Below are 16,284 nucleotides of genomic sequence, written 5' to 3' on the forward strand. Positions count from 1 at the left end.
TTACTCTGGATTTCCAGCACCTGCAGCATCTCTTGTGTTTAAATCTATTCAACCTACATTGCTTCCACATCAGAACCGAGGCCACCCCCAAGTTTCAGTATGCAAATAGTTGATACTAGGAGCAGTCTTTCTTTCCTTGAGAAAGCACATTGGAGAGCTAAAGGCAATAGTGTAGGGCAAACCAAGATAAAAGACGCACAAACCAGGTAATAGCAGTGAGATAATGCCACACTTAGGCTTTTAAACTCTGATGCTGAGATACATTATCAGTGATGTAACCTGGGGTCATCGGGTGTTTCAGGTCTTTCAGGTGATCCAGCCAGGGTTCATCAGGCCCTGGTGTGTGTCCCAGAACCATTGGACCACGGGTCCATAGTCCTCTGGAGGCTCGTTCAGCAACCTCTGTGATGGCTCCAATGGCTCTATTCTTTGCAGCCTGGTAATGCCCAAGTAGGTACTGCACAGCGAGCAGCCGGCATAGCCTCTACATCCCACCTCTACAGGCTCGTATCGCACCCTCCACACCTGTCTCTGACACTGCCCTACCAGCTCCTGGTATTTGACCTGAAAGACAATCAGAAAAGGAAGAACCTGCTTCCCTGGCAAAGACTGAAAAAAATCCCAGGAATTTTGTCCTAACACTGCATGGAAATAATGTAGAGGATGAAACTTTGTTTACTTGAAGGGGTACAAGAGAGCCATTGCCTCTATATTAAAATAACGGGCAAAATGAAAAATTGCTGCGGGCATTGAGGGTTCAACACAAAGTCAAGAAATCAGATGGCAATCTAAGTGAAGGTAACTGTAACGTATGGGTGGTAGAGTTTTCAGATCTTTACAGCTCTCTGAGTTTCCAAGTTAGTGAAAATAAAACCAAATTTTACAGGTATTTCCTTTAATATTTAGTATATTGTAAGACATCAGATAATCTTTAAAGCTGTAGTGTACTTGTCATTGAGGGTTTGGAGTATCAGGAGAATATATTGTAAGTCATCAGGTAATCTCTAAGCAACAGAGACAAAATGTTGGAGGAACTCAGCACGCCAGGCAGCATTTATGGAGAAGGGTACAGTCGATGTTTCAGACTGAGACCTGCCCCGATGAAGAGTCTCGGTCTGAAACATCGACTGTCCACTCTTTTCCTGGCCTGCTGAGTTCCTCCAGCATTTTGTGTGTGTGTGTTGCTTTGGATTTCCAGCATCTGCAGATTTTCTCTCGTACGTAATCTCTAAGACTGTGGTGTATTTGTCATTGAGGGTTTGGAGTCTCAGGGTAATCTCCATCTCATGTCAGATGCACAATATAAATCCATACAGTTAAATGTCTCCTGCTTGAACTTGAAAAATACGTTACTTTAGAGTTTGCTCAAACCCCTCCCAAAACACTAGCAAATCACGGTAAATTTTTCTGCAAGTCTCTCAGCATGTGGCGACAAATTATTTCCTTCATTGCTGATGTGGTCAAACCTGAGTTTGTGGAGATAGGTGGAAGAAAGAGGCAGCTCAATATCATTCGAATTCAGAACAGGATCTGCCATTGACATAGGTCACCATCATGGATCCCGAGGATGATCAAGGCATCTCACAGTTCCAAATAACTGCAGGGACCTAGTAGTGGAGGAAAGAGGGGAGATTTGATAGAGGTATGCAAAATAATGAGGGATAGGGTAAATGCAAGCGGGCTTTTTCCACTGAGCTTGGCTTGGGTGAGCCCAAAACTAGAGGTCAGGGGGTAAGGGTGAAAGGTGAAATATTTATGGGGAAATGAAGGGGAATTTCTTTCACTCTAAGGGCGAGTGTGGAACGAGCTGCCAGCGGAAGTGGTAGATGCAGGTTCGATTTCAGCACAAGAGAAATTTGGATAGGTACGTGGACAGAGGGGAACGAAGAGCTATGGTCCAGGTGCAGGTTCGACATGGACTAGACAGGCTGAAGGGCCTGTTTCTGTGCTGTGGTGTTCTGTGACTCTAGAGCAAAACTGTGGTGTCTATAGATCTAGAGACAACAGAGCCTGCAGGTGCTGGAATCCAGAACAGCGGGCAAGCTGTTGGAGGGCTCATTGGGTCAGGCAGCATCTGTGGAGGCATGGGGAATTTGCTGCTTTGGGTGGAGGACTGAGTTTGTAAAAAGGACAGTAGCCAGGGTAAAAGTGTTGGGGATGGGGAGTTGACAAGCGATAGGTGGATCCAGGTGAGAAGGGACTGATGGGCAGATGGAGCCATATGGAGCATGGAGGCTGGGAGGTGATGAGGGGAGATAACAGAGAGCCAAAGATTGTGGAAGACTATTAAGTAATAAGAAAGGAATATGAGTGGAACCAGGTGTGAGAGGAATGGTGGGCAGGTGGAAAAAGCAGCAGGGAGGGGAGGTGAGGGAATAAGGGACCCACTGGGTACAGGGAGTGGGTAATAGCCAGGTGGGCCGGTGGGGAAGGGAAAGAAACTGGGTAACTTGGGGCTGCCAGACAGAGGGGGTAAGAAAAGTGTGCAAAAGGACCCAAGGAGAGAACAGAGGATGGAGGGGAGGAAGGGTGTCGTGGTGTGGCAGGTTACCTGAAACATGAGAACATATTTCTATGAATCGATTCACTACACATAGTTATTAGTGAAGTGTCTGCACTAATTCTTGCTGACATTACTGTATTTCTGTTATATTGACTATCCTGTTGTACATAATATTTATTATAAATTGCTACAATTGCACATTGCACATTTGAACGGAGATGTAACATAAAGATTTTTTACTCCTCATGTTTATGAAGGATGTAAGCAATAAAGTCAATTCAATTCAATTCTTCTCTCAGCTCTTATCACCCCGGTCCTTAGGAGTAGAACACTGTGAAAATTCACAAGTTAGATATCGATGTACTTTTCACAATCCATGTTTATAGAAACAGCTGACAAATTTGGACAGGGTAGGTGACAAATTGCTTTCACTCAACAAGCTCGTTCAAAGAAATTATAGAAAGAACAGGCAGGAGAAGAGGCTTAATCAAAGCCTGTGGCATGAGTTACAGGGCAATAGAAGCGTGGTGCAGTTAAAACAGAAAGGACTGAGAGTGTTGTGTTTGAATGCACACAGCATAAAGAATAAGGAATAGGAATAAAACGCTGGATTGGGTGTTGTGCAATGATTCGGAGGTGATAAGAGAGCTTAAGGTTAAGGAACCCTTAGGGAACAGTGATTTCAGCACATTGAAATTTGAGGAGGGAAAGAAATAAAATCCGATGTGACAGTATTTCAGTAAAATAAAGGAAATTACAATGGCATGAGAGGGGAACTGGCTAAAGTTGACTGGAAAGGGACATATGCAGGAAAGACAACAGAGCAGCAATGGCTGGAGTTTCTGTGAAAAATGAGGGAAGTGCAAGACAGTTATATTCCAAATAAGAAGAAATTTTCAAAGAGAAGAAGGACACCACCATAGCTGACAAGTGAAGCCAGAGCCAAAGTAAAAGCAAAGAAGAGGGCGTACAAGGAAGCCAGAGCTAGTGGGAAGAAAGAGGATTGGGGAGCTTTTAAAAACTTGCAGAAGGAAACAAAGAAGGTCATTTGGAAGGAAAAGATGAATTATGGGAGGAAACTGGTAACTAATAGCAAAGAAGATACTAAAAGCTTTTTTAAGTATATAAAGGGCAAAAGAAAGTGGAAGATAGAGACAGGACCGATACAAAATGATGCTGGAGATATTGTAATGAGAGATGCAGAGATGGCAGAGGAACTAAATGCGTATTTTGCATCAGTCTTCACAGTGGAAGGCGTCTGCGGTATACCGGACATTCAAGAGTGTCAGGGAAGTGAAGTTTGTGCCGTGAAAATTACGACTGAGAAGGTGCTCAGGAAGCTTAATGGTCTGAGTGTAGATAAATCTCCTGGACCTGATGGAATGCACCCTTGGGTTCTGAAGGAAGTAGCTGGAGAGATTGCGAAAGCATTAACAATGATCTTTCAAGAATCGATAGATTCTGGCATTGTACCGGATGACTGGAAAATTGCAGATGTTACTCCGCTATTTAAGAAGGGTGGGAGGCAGTAGGAAGGAAACTATAAACCTGTTAGCCTGACATCAGTGGTTGGGAAGTTGCTGGAATCGACTGTTAGTGATGAGATTATGGAGGACCTGGAGGCACATGTCAAGATAGGCCAAAGCCAGCATGGTTTCCTGAAAGGAAGATCCTGCTTGACAAACCTACTGCAATTTTTTGAGGAAATTACAGGCAGAGTAGACAAAGGAGATGCAGTAGATGTGGTGTACTTGGATTTTCAGAAGGCCTTTGACAAGGTGCCGTACATGAGGCTGTTTAGCGAGATAAGAGCCCATGGAATTACAGGGAAGTTACTAGCGTGGGTGGAGCTTTGGCTGGTCAGCAGAAAACAGAGAGTGGGAATAAAGGGATCCTAAACAACAGGAATTCTGCAGATGCTGGAAATTCAAGCAACACACATCAAAGTTGCTGGTGAACGCAGCAGGCCAGGCAGCATCTCTAGGAAGAGATACAATCGACATTTCAGGCCGAGACCCTTCGTCAGGACTAACTGAAGGGTCTCGGCCTGAAACGTCGACTGTACCTCTTCCTAAAGATGCTGCCTGGCCTGCTGCGTTCACCAGCAACTTTGATAAAGGGATCCTATTCTGGCTGGCTGCTGGTTACCAGTGGATTTCCACAGGGGTCGGTGTTGGGACCGTTGCTTTATATAATGTATGTCAATGATTTGGACTATGGGATTAATAGATTTTTGGCTAAATCTGCCAATGATACAAAGATAGGTGGAGGAGTGGGTAGTGTTGAGGAAACAGAGAGCCTGCAGAGAGACTTAGATAGTTTAGAATGAATGGGCAAAGAAGTGGCAAATGAAATACAATGTTGGAAAGTGTATGGTCATGCACTTTGGTGCAAGAGATAAACAGGCAGACTATTATTTAGGTGGAGAGAGAATTCAAAATGCAGAGATGCAAAGGGACTTGGGAGTCCTTATGCAGGATACCCTGAAGGTTAACTTCCAGGTTGAGTCGGTTGTGAAAAAGGCAAATGCAATGTTGGCATTCATTTCTAGAGATATAGAATATAAGAACAGGGATGTGATGTTGAGGCTCTATAAGGCACTCGTGAGACCACACTTGAAGTATTGTGTGCAGTTTTGGGCTCCTTATTTTAGAAAGGATATACTGACATTGGAGAGGGTTCAGAGAAGATTTGTGAGAATGATTGCAGGAATGAAAGGGTTATCATATAAGGAACATCTGACAGCTCTTGGCCTGTATTCCTCGGAGTTCAGAAGAATGAGGGGGGATCTCAGAGAAACATTCTGAATGGTAAAAGGCCTGAACAGATTAGATATGGCAAAGTTATTTCCCATGGTAGGGGACAAGAGGGCATGACTTCAGGACTGAAGGACGTCCATTTAGAACAGAGATGTGGTGAAATTACTTTTTGGTAAATTTGTGGAATTTATTGCCATGAGTGGTTGTGGAGGCCAAATCATTGGGTGCATTTAAGGCGGAGATAGATAGGTTCTTCATTAGCCAGGACATCAAATGGTATGGGAAGAAGGCAGGGGAGTGGGGATGACTGGAAGAATTGGATCAGCTCATGATTGAATGGTGAAGCAGACTTAATGGGACAAATGGCCTACTTGTGCTCCTATATCTTATGGTCTTATGATCTTAAAACTTATTGTTGGCTCCACCTTGGGAAAACAAAGTTCCTTGGTCTCACTCTCAGGCTCGCGGTGTAGCTTAATGAAATTGGTAGAAATGTTCACAATTCACAACCACCAACACTGAGTTGGAGTTCATTTTAACAGGCTGGTCTGATATGATGATGTATTATGTGAAATTTTGACCACACTTTTTGTGTTCAGTGTTTGGAGTACAGTAACTGGGTTGTTACAGTTATTCTTAAACACAAAACGCCTCACCCCGTTTTATTCGTGAAAGCCTACACTGGTGACCCCGATGCTCTAGGACGATTCCAGAGTTATTGAACATGACGGCCAACACAGTTGCTTTGAACCTGCCAGGGTTTTGGGAGCAAAGTGCTGTAGCTTAGTTTGTATAAGCCGAGGCCCAATTCACACTGTGAGAAATCACTACTAACGACACCAAATATTTGTATGTATTAGTAATCCCACAGCTGTGACAGTGGTGAGTCTACTCGAACACCTGTCCGAACATGATAAATAACACTCGCTGAAAACTCACCTTTCACAGACTTTTGGACAATCGGAGTCTGAGCACGCCAAACAGTTGCTCTCCTTGCCCAGCCTTGGGGACGCCAAGCCATTGGAGCTAATGGACCACATGCTGTCCCTCCTGGGAAATCACCGTCTTTGTTTTATTTTTAAAGAACTCTTCATGCAGCAAATGCCTGATCAAGTTCACATAGCCTTCACTAATGCACCTGTGAAGGACCCGTGATAGGGAGCTGGTTAAAATGGCTGATGGTCTACACTCAGCCAGGAAGCGATGCATTATCCCTCCACCTTCCCCTGCTTCAATAAGCCTGGTCAACAAGGCCCCAACACCATGGGTTCCAGCTGCCAGGGTCGTCTACTGTTCATTACAGACATAGGTGCTCAAGTGAGAGACCTGCCAGTCTCGCCTATTGATGAGAAGGCAAAGAGCAACAGAGCCTTGCTGGAGGCTGCCAACAGCAGCAGGATCCAGACTTATGGGACACAACAGGCGACACTCTGGTTCAGTGGGCGACGTTACACACGTGACTTCGTGCTGGCTAAAGTGACTAGACCTCTGCTTGGTGCAGATTCCCCAAGGACTGTTAGTCGATCTTTCAAGAACTGCCAGCTTGTGGATGTCAAGGACTTTGTGTCGTTACCCTGCTCCCCCAGTAAGTTCCCCACAACTTGTCAAGCACATGCTCCACCACAGGTGAGTTTAGTTGACTGCTGGGTGAAATGCCAAACCTGGAAACACTTGGCATTGAACGCCGGTTGAATATCCCCTGGGCTTTACCCCTCCACATGGTGCCTAAGTCCAATGTTGGTTGCCGCCCATGTGGCAATTACTGGCACCTTAACAAGGTCACCACCCCTGATCATTACCTGTCCCACACATCCAAGACTTTTCAGCATGTTTAGCTGGAAAGTTAACTTTTTCCAAAGTTGACTTAGTTAGCGACTACCATCAGGTGCCTATGTGCTCAGAGGACGTTCCCAAAACTGCTGTGATAACCCAATTTGGCCTCTTTGAGTTTCTGTGCATGCCATTTGGGCTGAAAAATGCAGCACAGACTTTCCAACGACTGATGGACTCTGTATTAAAAGACTAAGATTTTCTTTTTGCTTACCTGGATGACATACTTGTTGCCGGTGCATCCAAATCCAAACACAGGTTGATTATTAATCCTGCTAAATGCCAATTTGGATTGTCAACCATTGACTTTCTCAGCTATCGCACCTCTGCAGAAGGTATGAAACCCTTCCCATCAAAAGTAGCCGCTACTATGGATCTCCCAGCTCCCTGCATGACTGAAAACTACAGGAGCTTTTAGGTGTGCTGAATTTCTACCACCGTTTCTTCTGCAAGCTGCTGAACATATGCTTCCCCTGTGTGGTGTGCTTAAAGGCAGTACTCCTAATCAAGTGCTTGATGGGTCAACGGACATGACCAGGGCATTTGATGACACCAAACAAGCTCTTTCCGAAGCAACCGTACTGGCGTGCCCGCTCCTCAGTACAACCATAGCCATTACTCCTGACACTTCAGACTACGCCGTGGGAGCTATGCATGAACAGTTGGTCAGAGGCGTGTGGCAGCCGCTTGCCTTCTTCAGCCGGCAGCTGCAACCCTCCAAAAGGAGGTACAGCACGTCTGACCGTGAGGTTCTCAGTCTCTATCTGTCCATCCGCCATTTTTGTTTCCTTCTAGATGGTCGCCATTTCACAGTGTTCATTGAGCACAATCTCCTCATGCATACAACAGCCAAAAAGCAGACCCTTGGTCAGCAAGACAGCAATGCCACCTGGCCTGCATATCCAAGTTAACAACTGATATACAACAAATCAAGGGGGAAAATAATGCTTCTCACAACCGGCCATAAAACCTTTAGACCGTAAGATATAGGCACCAAAATGTTAGTGTACAAAGTGGTGGTAATCCCAACGCTCCTGTATGCATCAGTATCCTGGACACATACCGATGACATCTGAAGGCACTTGAAAAGTTCCATCAATTCTGTCTTCGAAACATCTTAAATATCAGCTGGGAAGATAGAAGAACCAACGTCAGTGTGCTAAATGAAGCAAAAACAACAAGCATTGAAGCCTACGTCATCAAGAACCAACTAAGATGGAGCGGTCATGTTGTTCGGATGAAAGATGAACGTTTGCCGAAACAGATCTTCTACTCCCAGCTTAAAGAAGGCAAACGTAAAAGAGGCGGACAACAGAAGAGATTCAAAGACGTCTTAAAAGCCATCATGAAGAAATGTAACATCGACATCAACAGTTGCGAAACCAATGCCAAGGACAGGAAACTCTGGCAAGCCGTCATCCGAGAAGGAACAGCAACTTTCGAAGCCAACAGATGTGCGGAATTAGAAGAAAAGAGAAGAAAATGGAAAGAGAGGCAGCAACAACCAAAGCCCGATCTGCCATCTGGAATGACCTGTCCTGAATGCAGAAGAACTTTCAAAACCAAGATTGGACTCATAAGCCACTTGAGAGCCCATAAGTAGATCAACAGAATGAAGACCAGCATCCTGAACCTCGAGGGATAGCCATGATAATGACGATGATAGGAGCAGAATTAGGCCATTTAGCACATTGAGTCTGCTCCGCCATCATCATGGCTGATCCATTTTCCCTCTCAGCTGCAATCTCCTGCCTTCCTCCCCGTACCCCTTCCTGCCCTGACCAATCAAGAATCCATCAACCTCAGCCTTAAATCTACATAAAGACTTGGCCTCCACAGCTGCCTGTGGCAAAGAGTTCTTCAAATTCACCACTCTCTGGTGAAAGAAATTCCTCCTCACCTCTGTTCTAAAAGGATGCCCCTCTATTCTGAGGCTTTGTCCTCTGGTCTTCGACTTTCCCAACATAGGAAACATCCTCTCCACATTCACTCTGTCAATGCCTGTCACCATTCGATAGATTTCAATGAGGTCACCCCTCATTCTTCTGAATTCTAATAAGCCATCAAACGCTCTTCATATGACAAGCCATTCAAACCTGGAATCATTTTTGTGAATCTTCTTTGAACCTTCTCAAGTTTCAGCAAGTCCTTTTTAATGAGGCCTCACCAGTGCTTTATAAAGTCTCAACAATACATCCTTTCATTCCTATTCTAGTCCTTTCGAGGTGAATGCTAACGTTGCATTTGCCTTCCTCACCACAGATTCTCAATGGGGGTGGGGGGAGAGTCTGTCGATTCTCAAGTTGGGTGAGCCCAAGTAAGCGTCGCTGCAGAATGCAACGTTAAGAACCACGATCTGTTGGCCTCCCTCTCGCTGTGGAAGGGGTGACACCTCTCTGAACCTTGTTAGTTAGTGAGAGAGAGAGAGCGCCTGTGGCATGCTGAAGTGCTGGGTTATGGACTGTAGTTTTTTGTTGGGCTGCAGATCATGGGCTCCTTGGGGGTTTTGCAATTGGATAGTGGGTGCTGATGCTTTGTTGCTGTTTGTGTGTGGGGGAGCTTTGGGGTTCTAACATTTTTTCTGACATTCATCTTTTGGGGTTTTCTCCTGTTGCTTGGATGTCTGCAAACAGTGGGAGGTGGTGCTTTAGCACTGCTGGCCCACCACCTCGAGGGAGTCTTGATCATAAGCGGGCCGAAACTCCTGAAGGCAGGTGGCAGATCAACTGATGATCCCACTGGTGATAGCACAGGACAGTTAACATCTTCGTCCACGTGTATTTTTAACTCTATGCATTCTCTGATACTAAATGGAACCATTGCACCATTGAACGTAAAATGCCTCACGTCATTTTATTTGCAAAAACCTACATTACTCACAGAGTCTGGGTGGGTCAGTCAGTATCCACAATGTCCGGGTGGATCGGTCAGTGTCCACAGTGTCTGTGAGAATTACTCAGTGCTAGCAATGTCTGGGAGGACCACTCAGTGTTCGAAGAACATGCCGCATTTCTGGGTGAACTCAGCAGCTGCTCAAGTTTCAGGGGGGTGAAAGATTTCCACAGTTTGCTCCTCCAAGTCAAATGGCTCTCCACTCTTGTGTCAGAGCACTGGAATTGAAACGCTGCTCGGAGTGGTTCACCGATTTGTCTGCACCCTGAGGTGGCACCGTAGGGCCATTTTCACTTCATGAATGGACAATGAGACTCTGTGAGGCATCCAATCAAGCCCCCGTTTGTGTGAATGTGTCTTTGTTCAGGTTTGACCCTGGTGTGGTTACATTAGCCTCTCCCAGATGGTTACAGTTATCTCATCATAACTAATGACTTCAAGGAATTCATTCTAACGCGAGATTAACCGAAAAATTCATGGAAGTATTGTAGCCAAAAGTTTCCACATGACAATAGCAGTAAAGGGTTAGGACAACTCATTGAGAATTCACCACATCGATAATTCACCACTTGTGCCTTGAGAACCCTTAAAATGCTATCCAGTATAAAGCATTTCTCTGGAGTATTATAGTGTCCAATTGCTTCAGGAACATAAATCCAGTGACACTGTCAGTAATATGACAACTTTTGCACAAACCTCTCTTAATCTGGACATACCTCCCTCTCCCAGTGAGTATAACCTGCAGTGGATATCATCTGGCAATATCATCCTCCACTATGCAGCTTCCAGAGTTATTCTGAGAATGCTGTTCCCTCCAGTACACAGTGCAGCATTGTGCTATCATACAAAATACTTCAAATCAGTATCAGGTGGCAGTCTGAGAAACAAAACTGTCCCATAGAACAGTACAGGCCCTCTGGCTCATGATGTGCTGACCTTTTAACCTACTCTCGGATCAATCAAAGCCTTCCCTCCCACATGGTCCTCCATTTTCCTTTCATCCATGTGTTTATCCAAGCTTAAATGTCCCTGATGTATCTGCCTCTGCTGACATCTCTGGTAGCACGATTCACATATCTATCACTCTCTGTGCCAGAAAACCTACCCCTGGCATTTCCCCCATACTTTCCTCTGATCACCCCCTTGCCATGGAATGGACAAATAGAGACTTTTTAATCCACTGGGGAAAAAAGTCTCTGGTTGTCCATTCCATCCACCCCCTTATCATCTTGCAGAGCTCTGTCAGGTCACTTCTCATTCTCCTTCATTCCCAGGAGGAAAACTCTGGCTCACACAGCAGCTCCCCCATAAGACATGCTCTCTAATCCAACAGCATCTTGGTAAGTCTCCTCTGCACCCTCTCCAAAGCTTCCACATCCTTTCTAAAATGAGGTGACTAGAACTGAATGCAATAAGCCGAGCGTGGTTAAGCAGAGTTTTATAGAGCTGCAACTTTACCTTGTGGCTCTCGAACTCAGTCCCCTGACTAATGAAGGCCAATGTACCGTACACCTTCTTAACCACTCTATCAACTTGTGCAGATGATATCCAATAGCCTCCGATTTAAAATCTAGTGTAAACTTTTAAATGTGCACCTCCCACATGCATTGAGTTTTATTGGGTTTTGCCTAGAGCCCAGTGTTCTCCTGGGGGTGGGGGGGAGGTGGGAACAAGTTGTAGTCGAATTCCATCCCATGTAGTTGGTTAATGTAAGTGGCTCCTTTATTTCATGCAGTTAAATAATTGCAGCAGAACTTGTTCATACACTGGCTGGATTAACCTGGGAATGCGCCCCCCCCCCATAAATCTACTGGAATTTTTATCTAATTGTGGTAGAATACCTATGTGTTCAACATGCAGAGGAGGAAAATTGAAAATCTGGTTGAAAGGTGCCACGACAACATCTCACTCAACATCATCAAATCCAAAGAGCTGATTGTTGACTACAGGAGGAGGAAACTGGAGCCATTGCCCACTAAGGGACCAGCAATGAAGAGGGTCAGTTAAATTCCTTGGAGTTATCACATCAGAGCATCTTTCCTGGAACCAGTACGTCAGAGCCACCACAAAGCAGGCACAACAGCGTCTCGTATTTCTTTGAAGTTTGCATAGGTTTGGCACGTCATCTAGAACTTTAATAAGTTTCTGTAGATGTGCAATGGGTGCATCACGACCTGGTATGGAAAAGCCAATGCCCATTTAACAGAAGAATCTACAAAAGGTGGTAGATACAGCCCAGTCCGTCATCAGCAAAGCCCTCCCCATCACTGGCACATTTACAAGGAGCACTGCCACAAGAAAGCAGCATCCATCATCAAGTAATTCCACCACACAGGCCTTGCTCTCCTCTCACTACAACCATCATGCAGGAGGTACAAAAGACTTAGGTCCCACCCAACCAGGTTCAGGAATTGTTATTACCCTACATCCACCAGACTCCTGAACCAGCTGAACAATCTATAGACCCATAGAGGCCAGTTGGCAACTCTCAGACGCGTTAATATGGAGAGAGTTCCTCTTGTTCTCACCTACCACTCTATGAGCCTCCATATTCAACATATTACTCTCTGCAGCTTCCACCATCTTCTGTGGGATCTACCACCAAACACATTTTTACTTCCGCCCCACTCTCCTCTTTCTGCAGGGATTGCTCCCTCCATGAGTCTCTTGTCCATTCAGACCTCTTCACAAATCTTCTCCCAGCACGAAACCCTGCTAGCAACAGAAATGCTTCACCTCCTCCCTCACCTCCATTCTGGGCCCCAAACAGGCCTTCCAGGTGAAGCGTCACTTCACCTGCGAAGCTGCTAGGGTCGTCTACTGAATCCCAATGTGGCATCCTCTACATTGATGGGACCCGACGCAGGTTGGGGCGTCCGCTTTGTTGAGCACCCTCGCTCCATCCGCAAAAGGCAGAATTTCGCAGTGGCCAACCATTTTAATTCCTATCCACATGCCCGGTCCAGCATGTTGATCCATGGCCCCTCTTCTGCCATGACGAGGCCACTCTCAGCATGGAGGAACGACACCTCATATCCTGTCCAGATAGCTTCCAACCTGCTGGCATGAGCTTCGATTTTTCCTTCTGGCAATTTTTGTTGCCGCCCCTTCCCTCTTCTTCTATTACCCACTGTAGCCTCTTACCTCTTTTCCTCATCTTCCTGGTGGCTCCAAGGTCCACTCTCCTTTCCTATTGGTCCTTCTTTTCCATCCTTTTGCCTTTTCCACCTATCACATCCCAGCTTCTTACTTCATACCCCTCCCAAACATACCCAGCTTCACCAATCACCTCTTCGCTTGTCCTCCTTCCACTTTCCCCACCCTTTTTTATTCTGGCATCTTCCCCCCTCCTTTCCAGTCCTGGTGAAGGGCATCAGTCTCAAGCGTCGGCTGTTTATTCATTTCCACAACTGCTGCCTGACCTGCTGAGTTCCTCCAGCATTTTATGTGTCATTTCCAGCATCTCTTGTATTTATAGACTCACATTCAAGGACTCTGCAAATCATGTTCTCAATATTACTTATGTTTGTATTTGCACAATTTGTCTTCTTTTGCACAGCTGTTATTTGTCAGTCTTCGTAGATATACAAACGATTGTATATGTTTCCATAAATTCTATCTATATTGCCATATTTTCTTGAAAATGCCTGCAAGAAAACGAGAACCAAGGCAGCATATGAGGACGTAAACGTACTTTGCTAACAGACCTACTATGAACTTTCCAATGGAAAGTTTTGAGGAATGTAGTTAAGTAGGCATGGTGGAACACTGATCTTCGGTGATGATCAGTGTGGCTAAATTTCCCTCAGGATGTAAACACTCAGCCTCCCCCCTGAATCAGCCATAATCAACATTCGAGTTAATATAGGAGAGCACAGCAGGGAATTTGATCACAGTAACGGTGAGTGACCACACAATGTATGTTGACATATAGAGGCCCATGGGACACCAGGAGAATTACCAGCTATCCAAACAATCCAGCAAATCCTACAAGCCTCCCAAGAGGGCGAATGAGGACACACTTTTATGCCCAATTAAAAGAGTGGAATTTCATTAGAAAAAAAAATTAACACAACAGCATTTCTGCACTGAAAGGTTAGACTAGATTTTCTACTTGACAGTAGAGCAAGACTTGAATCTAAGTTCTTTTGTCGCATTAGTGCACATCTGATACCCATTTTTTATTATTAGACCTTTAAAAACCACCGCGCAGTGTTAGTTTATATGAAACGAATTACATAAATGCCAGATTACGTACAGTTATTTCACAATCAGGAGTTCTCCTTTCCTGTAGGTTGTGTTTTTGTCTCTTCCCACAGCCTTCTCGCTCCAGTAGCCGGCCTGACTTAACCTGCTCAGCATTTCTACAGCTCTGCACCACTCCTTTTCATTTGCCTTGTTTATATTTTCTCCCTTTCTAATTTCTCTTATTAATTACCAACCAGATAACTTCTTATCAACAGCTTATCACCAGAGCAACCCAGGCCCCGTCCCATCAGAGGCATCTCTTCCCCACCCTCCCAGCAATTTAAAACTAAAACAACACGCCAGCCCACATCTTCCTCTACTGCTGCAATGAAGCCACGGTCACGTTGGAGAAGCAACACCTTGTATTCCGTCTGGTTAGCCTCCAACCTGATGGCACGAACACCAATTTCTTAAACTTCCAGTAATTGCACCCCCCCCCCAACCCCACCATTCCTCTTTACTGCTTCCCTCTCCCACCTCATCTCCTTACCTGCCCATCACCTCCCTCTGGTGCTCCTCTCCCTTCCCTTTCTTCCATAGTCTTCTACCCTCTCCTGCCTGATTCCCCCTTGTCTAACCCCTTATCTCTTTCACCATTTGATTTCCCAGCTCTTTACTCCCTCCCCCCACCCCTCCCGGTTTCACCTATCACCTACTACATTGCACTTCTTCCTTCACCTTCTTACTCTGACTTCATATCTTTTGTTTCCAGCCCTGATGAAGGGTGTTGACTGTTTACTCGTTTCCATAGATGCTGCCTGACCTGCTGAGATCCTCCAGAATTTTGTGCCTGTTCTTTGGATTAACAGCATCTGCAGATTTTTTTTTATGTTTGTGAATTCAAAATTAAACTTTTTTTTACTCTCTTTTGGAGGTTTCGGATGGAAGGATGTTCAACCTGCAACATTAACTTGGTTTCTCTCTCTACGGCCGCTGCCTGACCCATCGAGTGTTTCCAGCATTTTCTGCTTTTCTCTGAAATCTCTAGCGTCTGCACCTTTTTGGATCTCATTGGCCTTGCTTGAACTTGCCTTCACTTTTCCATCGATGTCACACTTCTCTGTGAGGATTTTCATTCCATCTGTAACACTGGAGCCTGAATTCAAGTCACATAATCTCTCCTGCAAATGCCACTAGCTGCATGGCAAAAATCCAAGTGTGAAGTGGAGTGGAAGAGAAACTTTACCTTAATTATCCATAATTCATGTTATTAGCACAGCTGTAAGACTAATTAGAAAAATTCAAAATAAAATTACATTTAAACAGCCTCAATATGAAATTAATTTTAAAGAAGTAATTTCCAAATCCTGAAGAATTTAACGTCAGTTGTGTAAACTTGTTTTTTTTTAGTGATTCTGAATTGCTGCCAAGGAAGGCTGTCACTTTCAACATAACAAAAGACAGATGGATTCAGAGGGCCATCTGCAACTCACTTCACCAGCAGACAGACAGAAGACAGAGTTTGAAGGCACTCTAGGGAATTTCTGCAGGAAGTTTTCATAAACAATTTAATTCCAATGGATTATTATCACTATTGTTAGAGTAATACTGTAGGGACAATTACATTAAGGTTATGTAAATTCTGCCTGCTTCAGACAGCTTCCAAAATTCTCGGGATGAAGATTCCATGTTGAGCTTTAGGGAAAATAATTTGTCCTAAAGCTCTGAAAACAAAATGCAAATTCACATCAGAGAGCCTTCATTCTGTGGATTCCATTGCCGTCCCATCTACCCACAGCAGTAAGTGGGGGGGGGGGGCGGCACGGTAGAGTAGCGGTTAGCACAACGCTCTTCAGTACCAGCGACCTGGGTTCAATTCCTGCCACTGTCTAAAAGGAATTTCTGAGTTCTTCCCGCGACCGTGCGTGATTCCTCCCATCGTTTGTGCGTTCTCCCTGTGACCGTGCGGGATTCCTCTCATCGTCCAACGACGTAGCTGTTGGAAGGGTTAACTGGTCATTGTAAATTGTCCTGTGATCAGGCTAGGGTTAAATGGGGGGTTGCTGGGCTTGAAGATCACACCAGAGATCCTCCATTCTGTGGATTCCATTG

This window comes from Mobula hypostoma, chromosome 8 (assembly GCF_963921235.1).
Source record: "Mobula hypostoma chromosome 8, sMobHyp1.1, whole genome shotgun sequence".
Classification (NCBI taxonomy): Eukaryota; Metazoa; Chordata; class Chondrichthyes; order Myliobatiformes; family Myliobatidae; genus Mobula; species Mobula hypostoma.